Here is a 16876-nt window from a genome sequence, read left to right as displayed (position 1 = left end):
CTCTGTTCTTCATCTTTACCAGCCCCTCAGCCTTTCATTTCTTCCCCAAGCCATCATCCTTGCACTTGGCACAGGGTACCTCAATTCTCTGTCTTGAATACTTCATGAACTTGTTCAGCTCTATCCTGTTCTCTTCTATCAAGTCCCTTGCCCCCTCTATCCTATTACTGAGCTTGCCCTGCCCAGCCTTAGCCTTGGATTACTCCCACCATCCATTACCTTTACTCCTACTCACATGCTACTGAAGAAAGCTGAAGAGAATTGTGAAAACATGTTGATTGGGTTACTGTAAATTTGTTTCATAATTTTAAGTGGGCCCTCAATTTGCTAAAGCAGTGCTTCTACTTCTTCATATTTCACTCACTATCCCACTTACTACAGAATCTTTTCCAAATCTTTTCCTCCTTCCTCAAACTTCCTATAACTCCCCTTCCCTCCATCCTCTCAGTTGACAATCTGACTTCATATTTCACTGAAAAAAATTCAAGGTTATTTACTTAGATCTTCTCCTCTCCTCCTCATCATATCATTCAGATGACTTTTTCTGTTATATGCTCCTTCACTCCCATCTTACATGACAAGATGGTCCTGCTTGCCAAGGTAAGCCACTCTACATACACAAGTGGAGACTGGAGAGGTAAGGGGCCAAAATCTGTATTTGGGGGAGATACCAGCCCATTCATCTTTGTACCAAACACTGGCTTTTCCACATACCCACCAGTAGCTACAGGAGGAGCTGAGGTAGTTTACAAAGCCTATGAACTTTCATTTACAGTTTTTAGAACTGAATGGATAATGGAGGGATGGCAAGATCAAGAGTATGATCATCTCTGTGAAAGAAGAAGGTAGGGTGAGTGGAGAGATAATAGGCAATGAATAAGTTGAGGAAGTGAGAGTTTGGGGTATTTGAGGGAGTGTCAACATATGTATGCTGAAGTTCCCTCAAAAGGGAAAGAGAAGGGAATAAACATTATAAAGCACCTACTATGTGTCAGGCACTGTGCTAAATGCTTTACAGATTTAATCTCATTTAATCCTCACCATAAGCCTAGTATGAAGGCAAGCATTGAATTGTTGAGGAAAGAAGAGAAGTGTCCTGGAGGCTGTTACATAATGATCAGACTTTTGATTGAATAATAGATGAGGATTGAGTTAATCTCAAAGGAGGAGAGGCTACTCAGTCAGAGTGGTAGAGGAAGAGGCTAGCAGAGGCAGTGGGGAACAAACTTCTTCACTTTGATCAATAATGATGAGTAAGGGGCATGAGTAGAGGTGCAACCAGTGCTGGGAAAAGAATGCAGGAAGGTTGTGATATAAGAAGGGATCCGTTGAGAGCCATAAGATGGAAGGAGTGGAAACAAAATGATTTAAGATAAAAGCAATTTTGTTGCCTATGGACTAAGCTTCACAAAGAGAACAGTGAGAAGGGTGGGTAAGTTTTAGAGTGAAACATTGGAAGGAGGTGGGATTGGTTGAATGAGATGGAAATGAGATCTCCTTTATTCCTAGGGATGATCAGTGGGGAGGATGGAGAAGATTGCTAATAACTAGGGAAATAAATTGACTAATCAAGGGGTTGTAAATTATTAGGATGGGAGGATATGACTGGGTGGGAATTTATTAATCAATGAGGAATCAGTTCATTTAGGTTATCCACTTCCCTATGAGTTTGGTGTCAGGATAGAGTCGTTTCAGGACTTTAGGCAGCTCAAGTGGGGGGACCAGCATAAGGAGTCAATGGAATGATAGTTTTCTCTTTTCCTTTCAGCCAGGAAGAGGCCAGGTCAGGAGGGGAAGAAGAGAAATGCCATTCCACAGCAAACTGGCAAAGATGATAACTGATGGGAATACTCAAAGTTGTAGCATTTGCGGAAAGACAGTTATAATGTCAGTGGAGTTGTGAAGTGGTCCAACCATTCTGGAAAGCAGTTTGAAGCAATCCTAAGAAAGTGGCTAAAATGCCTCTGACCCAAAGATCCCAGTGCATATACCCCAAGGTGATCAAAGAGAAAAAGAAAAGTCTCACACCAATATGTTTATTGCAGTACTTTTGACAGTAGCAAAGAATTGTAAAAAAGAGTAGATGACCATCCATCAGGCCATGACTAAACAAATTATAGTTCATAAATATAATGGGATATTATTGTACTGTAAGAAACAATGACAGTGAAGAATACAAAGAAGCATGGGAAGATATAACACTGATACAAAGTGAAATAATAGGAAGCACAAAAACTATACATATACACGCATAAAATGATTATAACACTGAAAATGGAAAGAACAAACAAACAAATCTAAATATTTCATAATTATAAGACCAAATTTGGTCCTAAAGAACAGGAAAGAGGGCAGCTAGGTGATGCAGTGAATAGAGCACTGGCCCTGGAGTCAGGAGGACCTGAGTTCAAATTCAGATACTTGACACACTTACTAGCTGTGTGGCCTTGGGCAAGTCACTTAACCTTAATTGCCTTGCCTTCCCCCCTCAAAAAAAAAAGAGAAAATGTATTTCCCTCCTTCATTAAAGGTGAGGAAGACTAATTTAACATATGCCACCAGACTCAGTTGATGCATTGATTTGTTTTACTGAACTGCTTCCCCCCCCCCCCCCCCCTTTCTTTTAAAAATTGTTCTAAGGGGTGACTCTTTGGTAGGGGGTGGTGATACGGATGGATAGATATTGAAACTAATGTGATTTAAAATGAAAAGATATAAACAGCAATTTAAAAATATTTTCCCCCTAACCATAGTTGTGAAAGGTACCTTCTCTCATTCTACTCTCATTTTTCTAATGCTAGTTTTTTTTTTTATTTTTTTTTAAATTAGTTTGTTTCCTTTTAGTTTACAGGATTCAATTCCACAATTCCTTGAATTTCACATTTTGTCCCCTTCCCTCCCCTCTCCCCCTGACTATGGCGGCTTATAGTCAAGTATAAGATCTGTAAATACTTTCACATTATACATTGGTCAGGTTATAAGGACAGATTGTACCAGCTGGAATGAAAAATGGTAAAGAGGACATAGAACCAAATAAGAGAACGAAAAAGATCAGGTATTTTGCTTCCACCTGGATATAAACTTAGTTCTTTCTAGTTCTTTCTCTGGATGCACATTTTTCTCTCCATCATGTGTCTTTTGTGATTGACTTATATCACTGCATTGCTGAGAAGAGTCCAGTCTATCAAAGTTGGTCATCACACATAAGTTGTGTCTGTAATTGTGTACAAATTTCTCCTGGTTCTACTCTTCTCACTCAGCATCAGTTCTTTTAATCCTCTCCAGGTAAATATGAAGACTGCCTGCTCCTTGTTTCTTATAGCACAATAGTATTCCATAACATGCATATACCACAACTTGTTCAGCCATTCCCCTCTAATGCTACTTTTTATATTCAGGCCATATTTCCAGTTAGGGCTTATTGTAATGAATGATGGAAGATGTTCTAAACTGAGATTCAGCCAAATTGCATTCCAATTTTCCCAGAAGATCTTGTCAATTACAGAGTTTTTCCTCTAGTAATTCCTTTTTTTCCCTGCTTTTTGGAGAGTAATTGGGGTTAAGTAACTTGCCCAAGGTTACACAGCTAGTTTTTTTGGTGTGGGTGTTAAGTGTCTGGGGCCAGAACCAAACTTGGGTCCTCCTGACTCCAGTACTTTACTCACTGAGCCACCTAGCCACCCGACTAGTAATTCATTTTCATGGATATGCCAACCATGGGTTATTGTTTTCGGTTGTTTCTGGCTTTGCCTTTATTTAATTGTTCCACTAAGCTACTTTTTTAAAAAGTACCAAACATTTTAATGATGGATTAATGATTTTTATGTATAGTTTGGGCTTTGGGTATGCTCCTTTTCTTCTTTTTCTTTTCATAATTTCCTTTAATATGCCAGACTTTTTGTTCCTCCAACTGAATTTTGTTATTATTTAGTCTATAAAGTATCCCTTGGTGATTTGATGGATATAGCACTAAATCTGTAGATTAATTTAGGTAATATAATCATTTTTTATTACATAGACTTGACCCAAAGTACTGAATATTTCTCCAGTTATTTAAATTTTCCTTTCTTTAATTTCCATAGAGTGTTTTTATGATTGCTTTTATATCAATAGAATGTCAATGTGCTTATCAAACTTTGTAATGTGCAAAGTTTCTCTGTACAAAGACACAGAGAAAAACAAAACAGGCTCTGTTTTCAAAGAGTTCAAATTCTAAGGGGCGGCTAGGTGGCACAGTGAGTAAAGCGCTGGCCCTGGAGTCAGGAGGACCTGAGTTCAGTTCCAGCCTCAGACACTTAAAACCCACACAAAAATACTAGCCGTGTAGCCCAAGGTGTAACTTTGGGCAAATTACTTAACCCTAATTGCCCTCCAAAAAGCAAAAAAAAAAAAGAGTTCACATTATTCTAATTAGCAGAGACAATACATATAAAAAGGTCATCTGCAGAGTGGATAGCAAGGTCCAGAGTTCCTTAAGTTCTAGTGACAAAGCAAATAGTAAGGCCTGATGGTTCTCCATTTTAATAAAAGGATTACAGTTAGTTATTCCTTACTAATACAAGAATAGTGAAAGGTCATGTTCTGTCAGTCAGAGGCCTCAAGCATCCTGGGTCCACAACCATTGGGAAGAAAAGATGCCCAGAGGGATCTGAATGGACAGGGGTTCAAATGGGACTATTAAGGGAAGAAGTCTTGGTTATATTATCTCTCAGGTAGTTTATGCATTTTGTTTATAGTTATTTTGAATGAAATTTCACTTATCCTTTCTTTCCTGCTTTAGATATTGCTGCTGTTCCTCAGTTATCTCCATACCACAACATTCTTCTACACTCATGTCTCCACCTGTGACTTGACACCCTGTCTAGGACCCTGAGCTTCTGATTGGTGAGTACTCACCACATCTAGCCCTGATCCAGATTTACTAAACTTCTGTTCCCCTGCTATCTTCATGCCATGTTGCTACCGCTATATTCTTTCTCCCCATCTCTTCCTTTTTTCTACCTCTATCTCTCAGAATTGTAATCAAATAAATCAACACTACAATTCTTGGAAAGTACATGTCAATCAATTGCCCTATCACTCCAATGACCATTCTTGTGACTTCTCTGACCACAACATTCCTTCCTGGCCATCGCTTCATTATATGTGTTGTCATTGTCTATTAGAATGTAAGCTCCTGGACAGCAAGGACTGTCTTGTTTTTCATATTTGTATCCCCAGTGCTTAGGACAATGATGAGCACATAGTAGGTGCCTAATAAATACATATTGCTTGATTAGTAAATGTTTATTCACAAAATGCCGAAAGGCTGATGATTTTGTGGATTTATTTTGCATACTTTATATTTTGTATATATTTTACTGAAGCTATTATGTCCATTAGTTTTTTGTGGATTTTCCTGTCTTTATTTTTTAATAATTTAATAATTTAATTTCTGTCTTTTTTTTTCTGCTTTTTGGAGGGCAATTGGGGTTAAGTAACATGCCCAAGCTCACACGGCTAGTGTTTTGTGTCTGTGTTAAGTGTCTGAGGCCAGATCCGAACTCAGGTCCTCCTGGCTCCAGGGCCAGCACTCTACTCACTGCGCCACCTAGCTGCCCCCCTTTTTTGCAGACACTTTTTTTTTGCTTTTTGGAGGGCAATTGGAGTTAAGTGACTTGCCCAAGGTCACACAGCTGGTAAGTGTTAAGTGTCTAAAGCCGGATTTGATCTCAGGTCCTTCTGACTCCAGGGCCAGTGATCTATTCACTACACCACCTAGCCACCCCCTGTCTTTATTTTTAATTATTAAATAGTTTAGAGTAGATGCCCATTTATTGGAGAGTAACTAAGAAAATTTTGGCATGTGAATTTAATGAAATATTTCCACACCTTAAGAAAAGATAGACATGAAGAATTCAGGGAAGTCTGGAAAGGTTGATTTGAACTGATGCAGAGAAATGTAAGCAGAACCCAGAAAACAAGATACAAAATGACTATGGTACTGTAAAAGGAAAGAATAAAAAGTTCAAACCAGATACTCTTAATGATAATGACCAAATGTAGCCCAGGGAAAATATATTGGAAAAATATGTGGGAGGACTCTGGGAAGATGGTGGAGTAGGTCAGAAAACTTTTGGCTCTCCAGATTTCCTCTACAAAAAAAAGATGGAGCATCACCTCAGAGAAGCAGAAATAAACACAGGGTAAATTAGTTGTTCTCCTAAGACAACTTGAGAAGAGCCCAGGAAAGACCCAACCTCAGAAAATAACAGTAAGAAGAAACTGAGGCTCGGGACATCATTCTCCATACCTCAGGATATAACTTGATTACACTAATAGTTGCTGAAACAAAATAAAACCAAAAATAAATAAAAATGAGCAAACAAAATAGAAAGAACCCAAACATAGATAATTATTATGGTGATAGAGAAGATCTGGGTTCATATTCAGAAGAAGATAATGGAGCTTTAAAAAAAGCACAAAAAGAGTTCTTGGAAGAAGTTTAAAAAAGGACTTTAAAAATCAAATGAGAGGGGCGGCTAGGTGGCACAGTGAATAGAGCACTGCCCCTGGAGTCAGGAGGACCTGAGTTCAAATCTGTCCTCAGAGACTTAACACAAAAACTAGCCATGTAACCTTGGGCAAGTCACTTAACCCCAATTGCCCTCCAAAAAGCAAAAAAAAAACAAAAAATCAAATGAGAAAGATTGAGGAAAAATTAGAAAAAAAGATAAGTATGTATGCATGTTTATATATAGATATAAATATATCTACACTTATTTGTAGCCTTATTTGGGGATGGGGAAGAGGAAAATAAAAGAAAAAGAAAAAGAAAAATGCACCTCCTCTCTCTCTTTGTAGAGGAGGGCACTCCATACGATTATAGCATTTTGCTTATGCTGTCAAATACATTTGATCTTTTGGTTGGTTTTGCTAAATTGCTTTCCTTCCTAAAAATCTTTGTTATAGGGAATAGCTTTTTCAGTGGGAGAAGGTGGAAATATATGAAAATTGAGGTGATGTAGAAAAAAGATATCAATAAAATAGGATTTAAAATTTAATATTTTATATGAAATATTAAGCATCAACATGAACATTAAATTTGCAAAGTATCTATGTGCTTTTAAATTAATTCATTCTAAAGCACAAAGTATTCTAACACTTTTTAATCCTTCCTGAAAATTTCCCATCGTGTTCTTTGTATCATTTTTCCTATTCACTTTTCCTTATGTGGTTGTAGTTACTATATATTCCATTTTTCCAGTTTTGCTTTTTTCACTTCCAGTTACTTCCTCAAAATAACTTATTTTTCATGACTTAAATTTGATTTAACATTATTGTGTCTTCCTTTATAATTGTTATTCATTTTGCTGGAAAGGGATATGAAATTTCTTATTTTAGTATAACTATTTTTAAACCAAATGACAATAGAATTCCTATACATAATGCTAAAGTCCTCCAAAGATCTGTTGTTAACGATAGGAGCTTCACCCCGTATTGCCCCTACCCTTTCTTCTCTTTATTTTTATTCACCTATCTTATACCTTTAGGGGAAAAAATCTGTCATGTCCTTTTAATTCTATACAGCTTTTTTCATATTAATTTTGCCTTTCTGTTCATCATCACTATCTTTTCCCAAGCCCAACTGTATCAGAGATCCTTATATTAAGATAACAATGTTACATATTTGAAAGCTGACTATTATTCCATATTTTTTAACATAGGTCCAAATGTCTTTCTGAGACACTAATTTTTTTTCTCCACAAATTCTTTGAGATCTTCTTGGTTTTGAAATGGATACTACTTTTTTGTTTTGTTTTGTTTTAAAGTCTGCTTAGATTTTTAGGAAAATGATCATGGGATTAAATTTCATGTCTTAAAATTTTATGTATATAATGTTCTTTAGTCAATTCTGATAGCTATAGAAAATCTTATGTGATTCTGATTGATGCTTTTTGATAAATATTGGTTTTCTTCTTCTCGTAGCTTAAAGGATCTTTGTGATTGTACTTTTGAAGTTTGATGTACTTGGGTGAATTGAAGCTTAAGTTTCTCCTTGTTGACATTATGTGGCTGTTACATTAGTAGAATGGTGATTAGATCATTTTCTTCTTTTATATTTTCTGAAATTCTCAAAATTCTGAGATTTATGATCCTTGATGTTTCCTTAAGATCCTTTAGTTTTTCAACATTGCTTTCTAATCCTTTCAAGTTATTTTTGACCCTATAGTTTCATTTCAGCAGAAAAACTATATAGTGTAGCAAAAAGAACAATAGACTTGGTTTCAGAAATTCTATTTCTATTGTTTTCTTTTTTAAAAAATAGCATTTTACTTTTTCCAATTATTATCTCTGTCTATCTAGTTATGTGACCATATCTATCTAGATATGTCACCATATCTAGTTATGTGACCATGGGCAAGTCACTTCAGTTTTATAATTCTGTTTCCTCACCTATAAAATGAGAGGGAAGCAAAAGCATTTACTATGTGCCAGGCAGTGTGCTAAACACTTTGTAAATATTATTTCGTTTAATCCTCATAATAACTATGTGAAATAAATGCTATTATTATCCCCATTCTGTGGTTGAGGAAACTGAAGAAGATGTCAGTTTAGTGATTTATGCAAGGGTCACATAAATAGTAAATGTCTGAGGTTAGATTTGAACTCAAGTCATCTTGACTTTAGGCTCATAGATCTAACCATTGAACCAAATATCTGTAGTATCTATATCACAGGGTTGTTTTGAAGATTAAATGAGATAATTTACACATAATTTTGTAAATCTTAAGCATTAGCCTGGGTTTTCCTTCAGATGTGGGGTCCTGGAAGCTAGCTTAACATTTATTCAAAACCCTAGCTTATAACCCCACCTAGTCCCCATTCAATGCTTCTTTTATAGCAGATGAGAAAAGAAGACACATTAACTGAAAACAAAATAGAATAGCAGTCCTAAAATAAATAGATTGACAAAGAAATCACAAATACTTGTTCCCATGTCACCAGTGTTGGGCTAAGGGGAAGAGGGATATTTGTAACCTGGACAACTCATACTTTTAGGTCAGTGTCCCAGTTGAAATTTTTCTCTGTCTCTGACGTTGCTGTTTGCTATTTCTTTATAGAATTACTGATGTCATCTCCTGATCTATTAGCTACTGATATAATCAGCTATACTACTACTACTACTACTACTACTACTACTACTACTACTGCTGCTGCTGCTGCTACTACTACTATTGATAGTCTTGGAAATTGAAGTGCTACAAAATCACCTCTTCATAGAGACATCTTGTCAACTCTTTTTTTTTTTTAATGAGTTTACAATTTATAGTTTGAGGAATATTTCTGCTCTTTTGTGAATCCAATCAACAGATGTACCAGTCAGCATAGGAAGGGTCCCTTAGATCAAATCTTTCATTTGAATTCCTTTACTTCCCCTTCAACACTAACTTTCCTCCATTTAAGTTGGAGTAAAATCTATTCCACTTCCATCATGTCCTTCACAGTTAACATGACAGTGTGAAACTGCTGACCTTTGTCCCACATGATAGCAGCTACATTCAAATTACTTCTTGTATATCATAAATATCACTTATTAGTATTTATCATTTTGTTTTATGCTACATTAATCTTGCTGTTGGATTCAACCAGATGGAATGAGCATATCTATACAATTCTCCATTTTGCTCAATTCTGTCATTTCCTTCTAAATTTTTTTTAGCTCATTTCCATTTCTGAATTTTGCCTTTCTGATTTATTTCCACCTTGAGTGTGTCTTATCATTTTATTGTATCTTTCACTGTATTCCTTGAGTAGTTTATAATGTTTTGGCATTGTTTCAATATGACCCTCTTCTGGTATATTCCTTGGTTTTTTTTCTTTCATGCTTAAAAATCTCAACTATCCATTATTTTGACAGTGTGCATACTCCCTCAGCAAATGCAGACTAATAGTCCCTCAATAACTCAATATAAAGTCTTTGAAAGTTTCTGTAGGCACTAAAAGCAATAATCATTAAATTGATTTTGTGTTGTTTTTTTTTTTAAAAAAGAGCAGCTGATCAGTGGAACAGATTAGATACAAAGCATACAGAAGAAACAAAACATGCCAGTTTCTGGCTAAAGAATCCATTATCTGACAAAAACTGCTGGGAGAAATGAATGGAAATCTGGCAGAAATTAGGTTCAGTCCAAGACTTCACCCCTTATAACAAGATAAGCTACAAATGGATATGCAAGGTCACACCAAAATCAACTAGAAGAACAAGGGAAAAAAAAATTACCTTTCAGATCTATGGGTAGGAGAAGAGGGCATGACAAAGCAGGTGGTAGAGAGGATTATATTATGTAAAATGGACAGATTGTATAAAATTTAAAGTTTTTTTCACAAGCAAATCTACTATAGGAACAATTATAAGATAAATGAGTGACTGGGAGAAAAAAAATCTTTGCCACAAATTTCCCTGATGCAGGTCTCATATTAAACATGTATAAGAAATTAACTCAAATTTAAAAGACTAAGAGTCATTTCCCAGTAGATAAATGATCAAAGGATAAGAATAGGCAATTCTTCAAGGAAGAAATTTAAGTTATAAATAGTTATATAAAATGCTATTAATCATTAATAACTAAAGAAATGCAAATTAAAGCAACTTTGAGGTTTCGCCTTGCATCTATCAAACTGAAAAAGATAGCCAAAGAGAAAAATAACAATTATTGGAGGGGCTGTAAGAAAACAGGCATGCTAGTATATTATTAGTGGAACTGTGAATTGGTCCCAATGATTCTAGAAAGCAATTTGGAACTCTGGCCATAAAGTTACCAGACTCTACATACATACCTTTTGACCCAGCTATACTATGATTAGTTGTACACTCAAAGAAAAGATTTATGTACAAAAGTATTTATGGTCGCAAAAAAAAAAAATCAGAAAGTAAGGGAGGATGTCCTCTTACTGAGGAATAGGTGAACAGCTTTTGGAATATGAAGTACATTATTGTGCCATAAGAAATGATGAAATGGACAATTTCAAAGGAAATTGTTCAGACTTCAATGAACCGATACAAAGCAAAGAGAGCAGAACTAGGGAGATAAGATTATACACTGGTAACTTTATAGAGAAAAACAACTTTGAAAGATTTTATGATGTTGATCAATGCAATGATAAACCATAAGTCCAAAATAATGAAGATGAAACCCTCCACTCACCTCCTGAGAGTGATGATGATGAACTTAAAATTCATAAAGAAACATACATTTTTAAACATGACTAATGTGGGGATTTCTTTTGCTGAACTATGAAGCTATGGTTTTCTTTTTTTTTTTTAATTTGTTCTAAGTGAATAAGGTAGTGGGAGGGACAGATTCATTTATAATTCTTTTTTTTTTTAAGCAATTGGGGTTAAGTAACTTGCTCAAGGTTACATGGCCAGTTATTTCTGGGTGTGGTGCTAAGTATCGGGGCTGGATTCAATCCCAGGTCAGCCTGACTCTGGGGCGGTGCTCTTACTTACTGCTCCACCTGGCCATCCCTCATTTATAATTCTTGTTAACTGTTATTGACAAATAGGTATTCAAATCCAGGCCTTACTGAAACCAAGTTCACCATTCTACCACCACATAATGCAGCAAACTTGCTCATTGCCCATTTGGTGAGTCAAACTTCTCCTTTGAGAATTCCTAGCAATTTTTTCTTTGCATTTCTGTTTTTTTCGGGAGGAGGGGCAGGCAGGTAGGGACTTCATGAAGAAACAGTTTTCTTGAGACTTCTTGCTCTTTTAACTCTCTCAAAATCTCCTGCTATTTTCATGTTTAAACCAAAGTGTTTATTAACCCAAATAAATCTCTTCATGGTAGAATTTCAGTCAAGGTAAGAAAATGAAGAGAAAACAGGCAGACATTAAGGGAGAACTATTTGCCAAGACAAAGGTAGGACAGTCTTCCTTGTAAACCTGGCCACCTCATTCACTTAAGAGAACCAGCTTTTCACAAATTCTCCCCTTTCTCTACTTCTGAATTTGTGGGTTTCTCTCTAAACCCATCTGCAAGTTCCCACTTCACTCCACCTCCACAATGACCTGGAAGCCACAGTGGAAGCTCTGGTATTGAAGAGACAGGATAGGAATAACTACAAATACGTGTCATTTCTTAGTCAGGTATATATGTAAACTGGGTACTGTTTGCATTGAAAGTTGCAACCTTTAAACATTGCATTTCTTTCTACGTTTTCAAACAGTTCAGTTCTCCTCTTTACCCACTCTTCTTTCTCGGCACTTTTCCTTTTATCCTTAGCACATGCCACTAGCATGCCAATTAAAGTCAACAGTAGTCTTTACACTCTTTTATTAAGGAGGAGCCTAAATGGGGTGAACATTTTAAATAGAAATTTGAGAAACCTTTATTTTTCTGTGTCCAGGAAACGTGGGGGAGGACCCACTTTTTTTTTTAACCTGATAAAGGGAATGCGACTTCTTTGGGATTTGTGGTGACAGGTGGGACTTCTTCAATTAATCACTTATCCCATTTGCCCAGTTCGTTTTGATGTTTTTCTAATAAATTACTTTGAGATTTGTATGAAATTGACCCTTTAGTTTAAGTTATTTTCATTCAGGATGTCCGATTTTGCCATATAGGGGACTGAAAGCAGAGACTAGCAGTTATAAATATAGGTTTTTACTCTCAGATCATTCCGCTCTGAATCTGCTTCTCTGTCTGGTTTCAACCCATGAAACAAGATGCCCCTGAACCAAGTTCATGGGATGGAGTGGGGGGAGGGGGAGTCCCATGGTATTTCTCCTTCCCTTTTGCTGCTTTCCTGCCTCCTTTTGTGTGTTGTCTCCCTCCTTTAGATTGTAAACTACTCGAGGGCAGGGTCTGTCTTTCTTTTTATTAATTGTATCCTTAATACTTAACATAGTGCCTAGCACATGATAGGCACTTAAATGTTTATAGGATTGGATTGGATTGATTATATAGACTCTTCAGTTTAGATAGAATAGAGGTCTCAGGATCCTGAATGCCACAAACCAACCTCAGCAATCTGTCTGGATTTACTTCTCATTATGGATAAAGAATAAGGCATATATTAAGCTCTTACTATGCACCACTAACTCTGCTAAGTGTTGGACACACTTTAAAAAAAACAAGAAAACTTCTGTCCTCAAATAGCTTGTTGGAAGACAACATATAAGGGGGGAGAGACAAGGAAGAAGAGGCATATTGACATAGTTTGGAAGTGGCCATGGAATGATGTGGAAGCCTAGTATGGCATGAGATAAATTGAAAAAGTTCATCTATCAGAGTTTAACAGTGTTTCTAACAGTTCATGGTTCTCAGTGAGAATAGGAATAGCATCTGCATTCTGGACACCACAACTGCAGTACAAATGGGAGTTTGAAATGAGCTTGGAAGGAGTATTTGACTTTGGAATCTTATTCATTGAAGCTAGAAGGGATCTTAGAGGTCATCTAGTCTAGCTATCTCATGTTACACAAGAAGGAGTTAAGACTCAGTGGGGTAATGACTTGCCCAGAGTCATACAGTTTTATTGCTATTTCAATTTAATAATAGTTTTGAGCTATTGACGCAATTATCCAACTGTAATGTAATGCCAAGAAAAGGCAACTTCTCAAGGTTCAAAATACCAGCATAGGTGCTCTCCATTTTATTCAGTGAAAAATTAAGAACAGAGAAGATCAAAATATGACATCATTCAAAATACAGCATTTACTAAGTGTGATTAAATAATCTCCAAGGAGGTCTTTTCTTCATCTTAACCAGAGGCAAGTTCTCAGCAATCTTTGTTCCTGGGGAGACAAAGCTTAGCAAGGCCACAAGATACATTGCCAGTCTCTTCATTAATTCATTCTCTGTCTGCAGATCAGTCCTAGGACCCCTGAAAACATTAGCAAAACCCTCTTCCAGGATTTCTGTAAACATACAACAAGAAAATCCTTCCTCAGGACTTCTGAAACAACAGCAAGGTTCTAAGACTTCTGCAACAACAGGACTGTCCTTCACCAGTGGACAGGATTCACTCTCTGTCTGCAGAACAGTCTCAGGAGCTCTGAATAAACAGCAAGGTTCCCAGACTTCTGCAACAACAACACTGTCTTTCACCAGTGGACAAATCTGGCAAAACAACATCAAAACAGACAGACAAAGTACCAGCATAACAGCCATGTCTCCTCAGTCCTTGGCAGCTCTGGGTGGCAGCTCTCAAAAGTTCTGGGCAATTCAAAGTGGCCCTCAGCAATCCTCTCAGTGTCTCTCTGCCTCCAAAGGTGCTGCTTCCAAAAAGTTCTTCTGCCTCTCTCTTTTCTTGTGTCTCTCTAAATTTAAGTCACCAGCCCCTCCCAGTTCAGCCCTCTCTTTTCAGTCAACAAGTCCATCCCACAAGTGGGATTCACAAGCTCTGGGTTTTAATACAATCAATTTGAAAACCAAGCCAATACAGGGGGATCTTTATATTCCATTACTATCACACCAACATACTTTGATTTGGGAGACAATTTAAATTTTGCCTCAAGAACTTACTAGTTGTGTGACCTTGGGCAAGTCACTTAATCTCTCAGCTCCAGTGAAAAGGAGAAAATAATATCATGTACATCTTGGGATGGTTGGTTATTTTTCTAGTTTTTTTTTTTTAATTTGCATAGTCAATTCAGTAGCCTCTTTTCTTTCTTTCTCTCTCTCTTTCTTTCTTTTTCCTTCCTTCCTTTCTTTCACTAATTTAAATTTTTAGAGAGATACATTTTGCTTTAACTGCATCCCACAATTTTGGAATATTTTCTTATTGCTATAATTTTCTTTGATACAATTGTTTTTTCTTTGGCAATTTGTAATCTAACCTACTTAATTTTTTTTTTTCAAGCAATTGGGGTTAAGTAACTTGCTCAAGGGTACACAGACAGTTATTTCTGGGTATGGTGCTGAGTATCTGAGCCCAGGATTTGATCCAGGTCATCCTGACACTGGAGCCAGTACTCTTACTCGCTGAGCCACCTGGCCGCCCCTAAGCAATTGGGGTTAAGTAACTTGCTCAAGGTTACACGGCTAGGTGTTTCTGGGTGGGTGCTAAGTGTCTGAGCCTGGGATTCGATCTCCAGGTCGTACTGACACTGGAGCCAGTGCTCTTACTCACTGTGCTACCTGGCCACCCCCAACCTACTTAATTTTAAGTAAAATATTACATAATCTCTACTTAACCTTGTGTCCTCTGTTAATATTTTCTTTACTGATTACAAATTTTTATAGTCTATAAAAATGTGTTGCAAGTCTCTGACTTTTGAGTTTATTTATGTATTTCTGAAGTTATATATACTGAGGCATGTGATCAATTTTGTAAACATGCCATGAAAATAGGTATACTCTTTAACATTTGCATTCAATTATTTCCAAAGATCTACTATGTGACAGGATCACAGAACTTGAGAGATGGAAGGGAGCTCAAGTAGCCATTTAGTCTAACCCTTAAGTAAAAGGAATTCCCACTGTAATATGGCTGATAAATGGCTGTCTATCCTCTACTTGAAGACCCTCTATGAGGAGAAACCTCTTGAGCAGTGGGTCTATGAAGTCTATGGACCCCTTCTCAGAATAATAATTTAAATGTATAAAATAAAATGTATAAGATTACAAAGGAAACCAATTATGTTGCTCTATAGGGATCAAAATATTTGTTTCTTTTTTTGCTTTTTGGAGGGGGGAAAGCAGGGCAATTGGGGTTAAGTGACTTTCCCAAGTTCACATGGCTAGTAAGTGTTAAGTGTCTGAGGCCCGATTTGAACTCAGGTCCTCCTGATTCCAGGGCCAGTGCTCTATTCATTGTACCACCTAGCCACCCCCATACCAAAATATTTAAAAAACAAATTCATGGTCCCCAGATGAGGAAGCCCTGCTCTAGAAGCAGCCCATTTCCCTCTTGGACACTGTTAGGTGTTTGTTTGTTTGTTTTTCCCTGATGTCAAGTCTAAATCTGAATCTTTGGCACTTTGATTCATTACTCCTGGTTCTGCCATTTGGGCCCAAACAAAATAAGTTTAATCCCTCTTGCATGTAATAGTCTTTCAAATACTTGATGGCAGCTAGAATGTCTTCCCCGAATCTTCTCTTCTCCAGGTTAAACATACCAAGTTTCTTCAATGAATATCCTGCAACCAATATGTTCAATTATTCAATCCCTCATCTCATATTCTTGTGGGAGGCTGATATCTCTTAAACTGTCACCTTGAGCTTCCTTACCCCTTTTCCCAAATAAGTTGATTTTGATTGTAGGTAATATATTTCTTCTTCTAACTCTGTTGTCTTTTAACTGTGCTCTAATACTTCTTGTTTAATTCAAAATCTGAATTTTTATTTCTCTATTTCTTTCAGAATGTGCACTGCTTTTTTTAAGGTTTCCCAAAGGAACATCTATCCTAAGCACCTTCTAATTTTTTCATTAAATGTTATACTTTCTCTCCGGGGTGGTCAACCTGTGACCTCAAAGCCACATGTGGCCTTCTAGGTCCTTGAGTATGACCTTTTGACTGAGGCCAAGTGGTACAGAACAAATCCTTTTGTTAAAGGGATTTGTTCTGCAAAGTTTAGATTCAGTCAAATGACCACACTTGAAGACCTAGAGTGCCTGATGTGGCATTGAGGCAGCAGGTTCCCCACACCTACCCAAGTTCACTCCTCATTTCTATTAGTAGAACATCCAACTACTCTCAAGATAAGTAGCCCAAGATACTCTGACACTGAAGAAGCCCCTAAGTTGAGGAAATATCTCCAGCAATGCCTTATTCTTCCAACAGATATTCAGGGACCTACCCAGGACCTACATTTCTGTCAATAGGGAGGGTGAGTAACTGGTCTCCATTACTTCTGAGCTGCTATTGCTTACTGGGAAAATA

The 16876-nt window shown here is 36.9% G+C and overlaps 1 long non-coding RNA gene across 1 annotated transcript in view; it reads left to right on the top strand.

Annotated features, from left to right (window-relative positions):
• The first annotated feature begins 536 nt into the window (after positions 1-536).
• The window catches only part of LOC138148016 (uncharacterized), a 29613-nt gene continuing 13273 nt past the window's right edge, over positions 537-16876 (top strand). The window contains exons 1-3 of the long non-coding RNA XR_011164962.1: positions 537-600; positions 1769-1997; positions 4781-4884. This is a non-coding gene — a long non-coding RNA (uncharacterized lncRNA). The remainder of the gene's footprint in view (positions 601-1768; positions 1998-4780; positions 4885-16876) is intronic.

The sequence above is a fragment of the Petaurus breviceps genome, unplaced genomic scaffold (assembly GCF_028583685.1).
Source record: "Petaurus breviceps papuanus isolate PSGF00001 unplaced genomic scaffold, PetGlider_PUasm1.0 90822, whole genome shotgun sequence".
Classification (NCBI taxonomy): Eukaryota; Metazoa; Chordata; class Mammalia; order Diprotodontia; family Petauridae; genus Petaurus; species Petaurus breviceps.
The sequence above is the reverse complement of the archived record's forward strand: the minus strand, read 5'-3'. Positions and strand labels throughout refer to the sequence as shown.